Here is a 14734-nt window from a genome sequence, read left to right as displayed (position 1 = left end):
GACATATGTAAGCCTATAGCACTATATAATGTAGCCTTATGTAAGCCTACAACACAATGTAATGTAGCAATATGTAAGCCAACAGCACAATATAATGCAGCCATATGTAGGCCTGCAGCAAAATATAATGTAGCCATATGTAAGCCTACAGCACAATATAATGTTGCCATATGTAAGCATACAACACAATATATTGTAGCCATATGTAAGCCTACAACACAATGTAATGTAGCCATATGTAAGCCTACAACACAATATAATATAGCCATATGTAAGTCTACAACACAATGTAATGTAGCCATATGTAGGCCTACAGCACAATAGAATGTATCCCTATGTGAGCCTACAACACATTATAATGTAGCCATATGTAAGCTTACAACACAGTATAATGTAGCCATATGTATGCGTACAACACAATGTAATGTAGCCATATGTAAGCCTACAACACAATATAATATAGCCATATGTAAGCCTACAACACAATGTAATGTAACCATATGTAAGCCTAACTGGAATCTGCTCCTGGGACACACTTGGCCTTCCAGCTTCATCAGCACCAACATCAATCACATAGTGCGAAGGCTCCCCTGAGGTGTTGGGATCTCTGACAGTGGACAGTAGCTCTTTGTTTGGTGTCAGTTGTGGTTTGTTAGCAGGATCCCCTAGCCTGCTGTTCTTAAGCAACTGCAGCCACCCTCCTCCATGTTGATGAAATAATTTCAGTGACCTCATGCCGCACCTGGTCATTATTGTGGCCAGGACCACCAACTGCATTGGCTTCAGTGACTGCTTGGTTCCACGTGTCCTTTCTGCTCATCATTTCCCCCTGGCCTTTTTCAAGTAGGAAGGCTTCATGGTGGCTCAGAGTCTGCATTGTGACCTCATTCTCAGCATCACTAGTGGGTTTTTGTAGATTTGCTCCCTTGGATGCCATAATCCTATGTGACATAAAACAGTGAAGGACAGAACCCATTAATAGCACATAACTAATGTTTTTTTCCACAAATAATAATCATGTTGTGTACCAATTATCCACATTAAGCCCTTGAAAAACACTTCTCGTTTAGAACAACTGAATGGTAGGTGTCCCCCGCCAAAATACAAAGCAAAAAACAAACAAAAAAAAAAACAAATGAAAAGGGTTGTACAAACCCAGGAATAGCACATAAGCAATGTTTATGTTTTCCGAAAAATAATCAGAGGCCATGTACCCATTGTCAACATAAAGCACTTGAAACACACACTTCTCATTTAGGACAACAGAATGGTTAGTTGCACCCCCCCCACCCTCTAGCACAAATGTAAAGTCTGGACAAACACCCTTTCTGTCAACATTCCTATACTGATAAATGCAGTTGTGTCATTGATGACAGTTATTATTACTAAATTGTGAAGAATTCAAGTTAGGAAATGACAGTCAATTTTCAAACTGTGCCCCTTACTGCTGTGAAGGTTGCCATGGGGTATCCGAGAAGCCTAACCCTATCAGCCACATTTACAACTCCTTGCTTTGGATGAGAAACATAATTACAGTTCCTAATTACTGTGAATCTATTTATGTTAAGCAGTTGTAATCATTGTATTAATTTGTTTTATCAAACTTCTACATTTTTGAGTTTTATTGACTTTCTGTAATCTGCTTCTTTCACTGATCTTTCACTGATCTTAATATGTCTGTACATCTCTATTAAATCAAGTAACTCTTCTCTTGAGTCATTTTCCTCTAAACTGAAAGCATATTCTTTGCTCTCCATTTCCTGTGGGCATTATATAACTATTTTGAAAGAATCTTCCTGTGCCACATTCTCTTCGGTTTCATCCTGTGTCATCCATTTCTTTTTCATATGGGAATTCACTTGCCTATCACCCCACAACATTGGCTGCATCAGAGTTGCCACAGTTTCCTGTTTTACCCTTGCTGTGCAACTCCAACTCAATGTTTATAGTGGTTTCCTAAGGAAGGCTCCAAAGTATCTTCATCTGGCAAAAGAACAGATGTTTCCTGCTCCACTGGTTTTGCCTTAATTTGGGATCCATTGCTCTATCCTGCTGTGATGTTTTCTGAGTTAGATGTTCTACACTAAATCTATTATATTATCTCATATTTACAAAAGCTCTCAGAGGTCATCGACTTCTTCAAGTTCTATTACTGCTCTTTCCTAGACATCAGCTGTAAATACATTACTGTACATCATCAATGACGCAACTTCCAATCAATTGTAATTTTTCTTAAAACTATATTTTTTGGTGCTCAGTACTTTTTGTTTTTGTATAGTTTCCTTGCCATAATATTTCATGCTAACTACTATGTATAACTAAGAATATATCATTTTACTTTACTGTGAATTTATTTATGTTAAATACTCTGGAGCTTTTCGCCTCTGATCTCCACTGAAAATGGGTTTCTGGCCCAGTTGGACCAATCCAGTTACAAATGTCAAATAAAAACAAATAATAAATAATAATAATAAATAAATCCTTTACTTTGCAGCTAATCCATAACCTCATTTCCTATTTCTTTAATGCCTGCATTACTAATCCTCTTTTCTACTTTTCCTTTTTGTTTTCTTGTTTTTTTGTATTTTAAAATTTTCCATGTCTGGATGTCTTTGCATATATTTCTCTTTAAATATCACACCATATTAAATCTCTTTTTATTTTCCATGTCCATATTTCTTCTTCAGATGTCTCCTGATTCTCCTGTTTCTCCTTACTTTGAAGACTCATTATTCCATCATGCTGTGATGTAACCTGTGTTAAACATTCTACACCAAATCCTTCACTTCACAAGTGTTCCATAACTTCATCCTCTATTTTTTTAACGTGTACTTTACTAATCTTCTGTTCTACATTCCCTCTTTGTGATCTTGTGTTTTTTTATTGTGAAATTTTCCATATCTGGATGCCTTTGCCTGTATTTCTCTTTGAATATCTTTGGGACTGCCTTTTTTGTGTTGATTAGTTTGGTTTTCTCTTTTGCATAAATAATGCACCAGATCAGATCTCTCTTTCTTTCTTTCTCGTGTCCATATTTCGTTTTATATACCTTTCAGAAGTTATAGTTCGCTCTTCCTCAGCTGCTTCTTTTTCCAAATGGACCAAAGTTTCTTGGTCTAGAATGTCAGAAATCTCTTCTATTAATGAACACAATTTTTTATTTGAAACTTCTGACAGTTTTTCTTGTGGAAGTATTTTTCTTTCATCTAATTTCTCTCTTAATATATTTGTATATCTTGTGTCTGGAAATTGTGGGCTTCTTGCATAATAGTAACAATACATAATTTATTTCTTATAGGTTCATAGGTGTGTACTAGGCTAATGGCCCTGCAGCCTTTACAAGCCTAGCCCATAGAAGTGCCCTGTGTTCATGCCTCCCTGCGTTAGTTCCCAGTGAAGAGGCCAGTGAGGTGCTCTGCTTGACATGTATGGGAAGTCTGTTCTAGAGCATGGGCAGTCTCTGGGTTATGAACCAGTCCCTCCAGCATGTTCTGTTTATTGTGGTAATGAGGTTGAGGTCTCTGCAGTGTGTGGTGTGGAGTGATTGGGATTTCTTTAGATGTAGCATTTCTAACAGAGCTGGGTCAGACATGACTTTGTAAGTCAAGCAGAGATCGTCTCTTAGTAGATGATATGAGACAGAGAATAGCTGGAGCTTTTTTGAGTCTATGCATGTAGGACATTTGTTTAAGGCCTAGGACCCTCTTCTTGAGGTACTTTTGTGGCCTTTCCAGCTGTTGCCTGTGTCTAGTGAGGTACATGCCAAATGGGGCATTGTACTCGATGACTGGACTAATGAGGGAAGAGTAGAGAGAGAAATGATGACCTCTTTCTTCCTGGAAGCAAAACCCTTGGTAATGAGATGTGCCACATAGAAGGACTTTCTGAAGACAGTGGCAATGTGGTGGTTGAAGGAGAGGCTGCTGTAAACCTGTGCCCCCAGATCTCTTATAAAGCCTTCAGTGTCCAGTGGGCTCCCATCGATGTGGTAATTAGTGGGAACTGAGTTTTTCCCAAAGGGGATAATGGCACATTTTTTTTGGCATTAAGCTTAAGGCCATGGTTTCGACACCAGTCATTGGTCTCATTGAGGCCTTTCTGTAGGATACCTACATCACTTGGGGAGTTAATAATGACTCCCAGCTTGAAGTTGTCTGTGAACTTGGTCAGTCAGAGTTCCTTTGTGTTGGCCTAGACTTCTGAGAAGTAGATGCCAAACAGGAGAGGACCCAGGACCGATCCCTGTGGGACTTTACTCGTGACTGACTTGGAGTCTGCTACTTTCACACTGTGGGTTATATATGTGAGCCAATTTGCAACCCACCTAGTGATATAGGAGTTGATGCCTAGTTTGGTGAGTTTATCAATAATTCCTGAGTGGGAAATGATATCAAAGGCCTTGGTCAGATCGCGAGGTAGGCTGTATGAACTGCCTTGCTCTCATATACATCTCTGGTGACTGACTCAAAGAAGTCAACCAGGTTGAGCAGGCACTTTTCACAAAACCAAATTGCATGGGATCTAGAGTTTGGAGATTCCCTATATCCTTGTTAATTAGGTCTATGATGATGAGCTCCATAGCCTTACATATCAGACTCGTCAGGCTAATGGGGTGATAATTCCCAGGGTCTGTAGTCACTCCCCCTTTATGCAGAGGGATGACTGTAGCAGTGTGCCATTCAGTAGGGACAAAGCCTGAGGTGAGGCTGTGATTAAAAGGGCACACAGATGTGGTGCCATTTCACTTTGTAGTTCATGTAGAACACATCCAGGGATATTGTCAGTTCCCATGGAAGCTGTATTCTTGGCCTTGGACAATGCAGCATTAACCTGTGCTGCAGTAATGCTGGGTGCAGGGCATTTCTCTGGTATTGTGGTTGGTCCTTTAGGGGGCCTGAATTGTCCACTATCGTCTTTATGGCTCTTCCTTGGCCTATTAGTTTTTGTGAATTTTGTGGACTGGTACTTCCTTCTACAGCAGGGGGGGGCATCCTCCCTCCGGGCCTGGCCTAGCCCCATGGTAGGAATGTTTTCATGTCTTGAGAATTCTACTGTCATTTTTTTCCAGTCCTGGCATCATTGCATCCACCAGGATTGGGCACTTTTTTATCCTGGGTGTTGTGCACCCAGCTATCTTTTTTTATTTTTAACCTACTTCTGTCCTTGATAAATGCTACATGAATACAGTCTATATATCAGTGTCGTCTTGGTATGATTTTGTAAAATACAGGGTCCCCCTCATAAAAGCACTCACCAAGACTTGAGGATGAGTTCAGTTTCAACAATACTACTCTCTTTTCCATGCTGACTTATCATCTCTCCGTTTTTAATTTCTTTTTTAATTTCTCCAAGTCTTTTGGGTTTTTATTACCATCACAGGAATGGACTCCATTCCTAAGTCAAAGTATGATCAAAGTTCATGAAATTAGTATTGTCTCAGTCTTTGATGTTAGCCAGAAGTGCTCTTCGCAGCACTCATAATGTGCCCAGTAATGATGCCTTCTCCAATTCGTATGGAGTTACATGTACTGGTAGCATATCTAAATATCAATTTCAATAATCAATGCTACTTTTGTCTTCTTTTCTTGGACCAATATATCCAGTTTTCTAGCATCTGTCTTTGAAACTGTTGGTAATGGATGATCCCACATGATGTAGACTTCATTTTCTATGATGTTTTGTGGCTCATGTTTCCAGTGTTTTTCAGCCACTTCAATACCATAATGTTTGTACAATCCCCAGTGCAACAGTCTCGCAACATTATTATGCCTTTCAGTATACAATCCTTCTGCCATTAGTATGTCGCAACCAGCAACGAGATTGCAACTGTTTCCAATCTGGTTTTACAAAACCTACATTTGTCTGTTTCTCCCGCATGTTCAATGGACTTTGTAAGCCAATGTGTATGTAGCCCACTATCGTGGGCCACCAATATTAACCTTTCATATCTTGGTTTGAATTTTCCTGTTCTTAACCATTCCTGCATTCATTCCTGAGCAACATGAGGTTCTTTCAGAAGTTTTCTATACTTGCAAATATATTTATGCATTTTCCACATTTCTTGCCTTCTCATCTGGTCCTTCACCTTGTAGTTTTCTTTTCTTTTTTGGCACATTGAGTTGCTGCCTGTTTTTTTATCCACTTCTGGTCTGATTTCCATTCCTGTTTGACACTGATATACTTCTGCTAGAGTAAGCAGGGAAGTCATGTTAAATTTACTTTAATCATGTTTCAAAACTTTCACTACATTTGGGTCTTGTGAGGTCAGCAGATATGTGTGGAGACCCACAATTGCAGATTTATACATGAAATCAATTTCAAGGATGCCCATCCCTCATTCGGAATGAGGAATATATAATCTTGGTATGCACTGATTTTTATAAATTATTTGGTGAGCATGAAGCATCCTTCTTGTTTTCCTGTGTAATCTGTTCAACACATCTTGGGGTCAGTTAATCACTCCAAAACTGTAAGTTAGAACAGGAAGAGCAAATTTTTATAGCTTGGATTTTGTTCCTAGATGTCAACGCTGTTTTCAGGACTATTTTAATTCTTCTAAAATACTCCTAAGTTTTATTCGCATTTGTTCATGTTTTATTGTTGATCCTTCATCAATTCCAAAATATTTATATACTCCCTCTTGCTGAAGTTCTTTTATATCACATTCTTGTTTCAAACTGATGTTTTCCTGGTGCTGCAGTTTTCCTGCTTTAAAGGTTGCTTTTGCACATTTATCAAGAGCAAATAATATTGTTATACCATCTGAAAAAGTTTTGACAACTTGCAGTTGTACTTTCAGTTCCTCATCTGATGAATTATGCAGTTTTCAGTATGAAAGCTGAAATGTTCTCCAAAATATGTTGATGCTACGTATTTCAGTTATCATATCTTTCCACTATGTCTCTCTCAGTTGTTCAATTCCAGACTTTATTCCCAAAATTTCTATTTCTTCTTTATTAAATTTGATACCTCTTTCTTCTCTGTAAAAACCCAGTCCTTTACTCTTTGCTTCATTAATACTTAATCCTAATGTTTTTAATTCTTTGTTGAGTATTTCTATGGCTATACTCATTTATATATTTTTAACCGCTAATACTAAATCATCTACATATGTAAACATCACTGGAGTCTTAATTTCCTCTGGTGTATGGTATTTAACTTTCTACAATGTCAAGTTTACCTTAGTAACCACTGCATGCATAACTAATGCAAATAAAATGCTACTTGCCAGACCTCCTTGTTTAATGCCAATCTTTATTTCTATTACCTCACTTAACCATCCATTGATCACTAATCTGACTACTCTCAGGGTACACAGATTTCAAATTGTTTTTTATTTTATGACATATTATACTCTTTCAAAATCTCCCATAGCGCTTCATGTTGAATTTTATCAAAAGCTTTACCCACACTACCTACTAGTATTTTTAATCTGGTTCCCCTATTTATTACATCATCTACCAACTCCCTTATTAACATCAAAAGTTCTTGACTTCCTTTCTCTTTTGTTCCAAAGGCTGTTTTGGATAACAGCTTATTTGCTTTGCTTACTATTCTTTTTTTGTTCTATTTTCATAAAAATCTTATAACCTACATTATTTAGTACCAGTGGTCTCCATTTCTTTATCTGCTCTTTCTTCCTTTTTCCATATAAACTTCACTACACCTCTGCATATTTTTTCATCATTTACAACTTTTTTCAAACCATTCACACAGCACCTTTAAAATGTATTCTTTTTTCCGTTTTTGCATATCTTAGTACATTAGGTATTCAAGTCCATCTAAACCTGTAGCTGCTTCTACATTTACGGTTTTAAGTATGTTTTTAAGTTCTGTCATTGTGATGTTTTCTTCCATTCTCTTATCTTCTTCAGTTGCTTTATTTAATTCCCATTCATTTTTTCCTTATAGTGTCACATGTAGAAAAGGTATCCAGAATATGTTTCTTAACTATTTGCATAATTTCATTTTGTGTATTCACTATATGTCATTTTTCATTTCTCAACTCTCTTATTATTCTTACTTTTTTACCATATTATTTAGATAAGGTGCTACTTCTTTTCTTCTTTGAAGAAAATATCTTTGTTTGAATAACATTTTTTTAATTTTTCTTGATTCAATTCATACATTTTCACTTTTTATATACTTTTTCTATTATATATTATATTTTTAAATACCCGATTGCTAATCTCCTTATATTTACCACTATCTTGCAATCTTTTTGTCTTCTGCAATGCCAATACTTCTTTTCTATATTTTTCTTTTAAATTAATCCACCAACTTGTCCAATCTGTATAAAATGTTCTCATATTTATGTGATCCAGCCATAGTTGGCATATTATTTCCCTAACATGCTGATTTAGTTCTGAATCATTAATCCTTTTTATTCCTCTACCTATTTATGTAGCCTGTTTGTTCTTGAATCTCTATCTATATAGCTAAGTGATCTGAAAATCCTATAATTTTACACCCTCTATGCAATATGCTTAAGCTGTCTGATACTATAAAATAATCAATTTTAGTTCTTAAATTATTTCCTTTATATGTCCAGTGCTTATTTTCCCATTAGTACACCTTACTGTTTTGACCATGTCTAAGATAAGTTTAACATCTGCCCCTTCTTTCCACCTATGTCACAATTAAAGTCTCCCATTACTATTATTTGCATATTTACACTCACATAATCCAGTGTTTTTCTAAACATTATTTTTCTTTGCTTTTGTAAGGTGTATGCATAAACTGTAATCACTCTATAAATTTGTTTTTAAATGTTATATCTAATATTGCTATTCTTCCAATCATAACTCTCATAGAGTCCAACATTTCTATGCATTCTTTACATAAGATAGCTGTACCTGAACACTTTTCACTACCTAGGTTCCATATTACTTTACCTTCCCATAATCCATTAACTTGTATTCTTTCTTCTTCTGTTGTTATTCTCATGTCTATTAATACTATAATATCCATGTCTAATGTGCTACACCATTCCAGTACTTTTAGCCTAAGTTGAAGGTTCTTTATATTATTAATATTAATGGCTAGAACTCTTACTATAAATAAAGGTTTTTGTTATATACTTTTTATCATTTTTCTTTTCTGTTTCCCCCATAGTTAAATTATTTAACTTATGTTTTCTGTCTTTCACTCTTTTTCCTACAGAGCTTCTTTTACTTCTCACTCTTACCCATTTATCTTCTCCTTCATCACTTGAGTTGCTAACTTCTTCATCTACCTCTCCTTCTTTTCCTTTTGTTTCAATCATACCATCCCTCACATCCATTCTAACATCTTTCTCATCCATATTTTCCTTTTGTGACTCTTCTGTGGTATCTAACACAACATTTTCCTTGTCTAGGTCTAATCTTGTTTGTTGTGTATAATTTTCTACAGTTTTACAGTCGATCTATGAGTGTTCTATTTTTTCACAATTTATACATTTTTTCTCACATTTCTTTGCTTCATGACCAGATTTGCCACATATTAAACATTTTCTTTTATCACAATTATTAATTAAGTAGTCATTTTACCAAAAAGAAAACATGACTTTGGTTGCCCCCAGTATGTAACCATCCCCTTACTCCCCTCTATACTGATTACACTCAGTAAATGCACAATTTTATCATTTTGCCTTGTCAATATTATACCAAATTTCCATCCCCCGATCCATAAACCTCTGTTGTCATATATTTTAGCAACATCCATAACATCTCTACACATAGTTTTTAAGTAGTCCTTTAAATAATTTCTTTCAATTTCAGTTCAAAATTGTATAAATACTCTTTTTTTGACTCTCTGATGAATGCCTGAACAACATGCAAGTTCCAAGGGTTCATATCTTTTTTTTCTTTTCATAATCTCCTAGAAATTTTTCCATGTTCTGTGCCTCCTCAAAAAACATATCACAGAAAGTCTCTTTATTAATACAAATAAAATCTCTTACTTGTCTGGGTTCTATATCCAGTGGTGAAATGATACTGTCCCACATTTCATACCTGTCTAGTTCCTTTTTTATTTTGTTACTTATCTTCACCTGATACTTTATTTTAACTTCTGCCTTCTTCACTTCTCTCCTTTCACCTTGCTTTACTGTTTGTGCATATGACTTTACTTCTTCTTTCTTTGTCTCTTGGTTTTCATCTTCTTGAATTCTGGCTGTTATTTCTCTCCACAACACTGCTTTCTCACTCTCTGGCTTACTTTGATCCATTAATTCTTTTAGATAAACATCCTGAAACCCTTCCAACTTGCGGGTTGTAACAACACACACAGTTGTTGCAATATCAGTAATAAAAAGATTATGCGGAAATAACTTCTCAGAATCAACCATTTCTATTCCATCTTTTTTCTTTTGCCTCTTACTTGCCCCTCCACATTTTTGTTTATCCTTTCTCCTCATTTTGTATGATTTCTGACCTGTTCTTCATCACGTTAACTTCCTTTGGTGTTTGAATAACAGCTCTATTCTTGCTAACACCACCAACTTCTGTCTCCTGCATGCTTCCTACTTCTCTGAATCATCTAAGCACTCGGAACAGAGGTCAGGAAGAGCCACACAGAAAACTGTCCCCGTACACTCATACAAAGAGTATGGGAAATTCCTTGATGCCCTGGCCAAATTTCCCTAATAGTATAAATACCACTTTGTCTCTCCCCTGAAAAGAGACTACTAGCCTAGTGGGACTAATTTGGTCAACAAAAGATAAATCAATAAATAATATATACATATATATATATATATATATATATATATGTGTGCCTGTGTGTGTTTGTGTGTGTGTGTGTGTGTGTGTGTGTGTGTGTGTGTGTGTGTGTGTGTGTGTGTGTTTATGTATGGATACATAGACACAGACACATACATATACATAATATATGTAGATATATATCTATATGGGTTTACCACTTATAAGTGAAAACACCCAAGGTCATCTGCATAAGCAGCAACTCCATAGTGAAACATGGAAATCAGCACATCAATACAAATATGCAGAGAAACAGCCTCTGTACATGCAATCTTTTAATTTTTATAAATTAAAAAATATATTTTACCCCCCATGCCCTGCTAATTTGATATACCATCTCCAAGATCACACAAACACTGGATAAGGGCATATTTAATAACTCCTAGATTTGTGCAATCGGTACACCTGTTAATCACCTGCTTAGTTGAACATATGCAGTTGTCTAGACAGCTGTCAACCTAACACACACTTAATATAATCACTAGCACCCATATATATATATATATATATATATATATATATATATATACATACATATCTCTCTCTCTCTATATATATATATATATATACACACACACATATATATATATATATATATATATATATATATATATATATATATATATATATATATATATATATGGGTCTACTGTGTAACTTCGAAAATTCACATCTTGAAATTAGACAGTAGACCCACACCTCTGGGAAAGTGCACTTAAACAAAATTGCACTTTCGTGAACATCAGTTCAATAAACTGATAAAAAACATTAAAACATTGTTTTTGCAGGGGGGCAAGCCTCCCTATGCCCCCACCCCCCCACTTATTCTCCCCACATACTGGGATTCTATAATGGTTTGTTGGTCATAGTTATTCATTGCACTTGTAAGAATGCATCTGTATACTGTAAAACGTTTATTTGTGGGTGGATTCACCCCCCACACCCCCCTTACTATATATTCTAACTCCAGGGTCACTCTACAGTGGGGAATAGGCCATATATCATTTTTGACAAAATGAGTGTTGGTGAAATGAAGTGTCAGTGAAATGAAGTGTCAGTGAATTGGGCCTGATGACTTGGTTGTCGGTAAAAATGAACTGTCAACGAAATAAAGGTGACCCATATATATATATATATATATATATATATATATATATATATATATATATATGTGTGTGTGTGTGTGTGTTTATATATACACACACATGACTGAATGATGAAAAGTTGAAAACTTAAAAGACAGACTCACGAATGACTGAAAAAAGAGAGAGGGAGACCATCAAAAAATATTGCAACATCATTATGAGCAAATCACAACATTTTGAATACTTCTCTCCCACTGAAAAATGTCTATATCATTAAATTCCACTTACAAAACTGAGATCATCTGTTGTCTTTGTAGCAGTTTTGTTACTGAAAGGGTTTTTAATGATGTACATACATACATGCAAATATTTCATGCACGGGCATAAATGCCCTTCTAGCTTGTCAATATACCAAAACACTTGTTCCCATAATAATTGTCCAGGCTGTTCTTAAAAATATCTAAACTATTGCTTAAAGGTAATTTGGTAGTCTGTTCCATGCATCAGCTACTCTGTCAGAGAACCAATTAGTACACTTCTCATTCCTGTAGAATTTTCTACATAGGTTGTCTGATGATTCCCTAGTGCTTTTTGATAATCTCAAAAATTCCCAGAGGTAGTTGTCTCTAAATGCCCTATATACCTGAATAAGATCTCCTCTTAGATATCTATAAGAAACACTGTACAAGTTCAGATATTTTAGTCTTTCATAATAACTTAGATTTCCACATCCATGAATGCCCTTGGTATATTTCTGCTGTACTCTTTATAGTTTACTCATGCTTGTCTTCTTATAGGGTTTCCATTTTGTTATTCCATACTTAACTTTGGGTCTAATGTAACTTACAAACAATGACTTCATCATTTTTAATTTCCTAAACTTTTTAAATCTTTTTATACAACCTATAGTTCTATAACTATTATTAACCAATTGATTGATATGATTAGAAAAACTCATAGCTGAATCTACCCATATACCCAGGTCCTTAAATGAGTCTACAGTTTCAATCACTGTGCGCTGTATTACATATTCACCTTTCAGTTTATGTCTCCCAAATCTCATATGCTTAGTTTTTTATGTATGTATCAGCATATTATTCTCCTGTGCCCAAATGGTCAATTTAGTCAAGTTATTTTGCAGACATGCCTTATCTGTAACACTTGTAATCAGTTTACCTAATTTCAGGTCGTCTGCATATAGACTGTAGAACACCTCAGATGAAAAAATTAGGTCTGAAAGATACAATCTAAACAAGTAAGGGCCTAGGACCAAGCCATGTGGGACACCCTAACTGTAACCAAGGATTTCACCTGTCTATTTGCTGTATGATACTTGACATGTCCTATTTGTAAGCCACCCAGCTATCCATCTTATCAAGAGTACATCAATACCTAGTTGTACTAATTTATTGATCAATTGTGTATGACCCTGTCAAATGCTGAAGTTAAGTCCATATAAATTACATCACAGCACAATTTTTCATTCATAGCTGTTATGATATTGTTGTAGAACATCATGTTACATATGCATGCTGATATATGGTTTCTAGTCCCAACCTATCCAATTCTGACAGTAACTTATCCAATATTATCTTCTCCATTAATTTTCCACAACATGAAGGTAGACTTAAGGGGCTATATGATTCTGGGTTTGCCCTACTCCCCTTTCTCTTAAAGACTGGTTTAATAAGTGTATGTCTTCAATCTTGAGGAATCTCCCCATATTTATATGACCTAGTGAATAATAGATATAATGGTATTGTAAGTACTAAGTGTTCTCAGGTCATTGTTACTAATTCTGTCTCCTCCCTGCACTTTATTTGGATCCAGTTTGTGCAGTTATTTTTCAATATAATCTAATTTAAGTCCAGTATCTGGGGTTACCTGGATGTCACTAGGACAGCGTATCACCGCTTTTGTGGAGCCAAATTGCTTTGCATAAGATTTTGTAAATATATCTATAATCTGTTTTGTCTGAGAATACATTTTAGAATCTGCACACAATTTTTCAATTTGGGTGCCTTTACTCCTTCCAAATCTTATGTAGCTATAAAAAGGTTTCCTATTATACTGAATATTTTTATATAAATTTTCTTAAAATCTTTCTTGATCTTGTCTCACACTATGCTTAATCTGCTTGTGCAGCTTGTTTATTTCAGTTTTCAAAGTTATAGTTCGACCTCTCTTCCATTTCTTATATTTTTTGTCTGTAACCTTAATCAGATATCTTGTTCTTATGGAAATATATCCCACTGATGTTCTATGCCTAGATCCTGATGTTAAACATTTTTGACTTTTTGCACTCAAACAATTTCTCTTTCAAAACTTTTCACATTTCATCTGCAGTTTTTCCACTGAAAACCTCACTCCAGTTAGTTTGACATAGTGACTGTTTTGCATCCATATAATCTGTAATTAACCTTATGTGCATTGGTTTAGATTTCAGTTTGGCAGAATTATCTAGCAACCAATTAACTTTAATAACCCCATGATCACTGCACATCATTGGTGATAAAACTTGACTTGAAGTTACAGTAATTTCTTTAGGAACACAAACAATATCTAGTATATTCTGCCCCCTGGTAGGTTCTGTTACAATCTGAAGCAATTGTTGTTCCTGAATATACTCTGTGAATAATTTCCTTACTAACGTTGCTGAATCAATATTATTCCAGTCTGTTTTGGGCAAATTTAAGTCCCCAGCTAATATTATTCTTTCATGTAAGAAATGTACGAATTCCTCTAGGTCATCTGCACTTGACTTTGGTGGTCTATACACTTCAACAATTGTTATATGTTTCAGGGTTGTCTTTATAGTAACAGCTACACAGTCTATAGTATTGGTGTTATCACTGAACATGTAATAATCACAGGTCTCATAGCGATCTTTAATCCCTATCATAACAC

The sequence above is a fragment of the Protopterus annectens genome, chromosome 3.part1, assembly GCF_019279795.1.
Source record: "Protopterus annectens isolate FY-2018-M chromosome 3.part1, PAN1.0, whole genome shotgun sequence".
Classification (NCBI taxonomy): Eukaryota; Metazoa; Chordata; order Ceratodontiformes; family Protopteridae; genus Protopterus; species Protopterus annectens.
Note: the sequence above shows the minus strand (reverse complement) of the source record.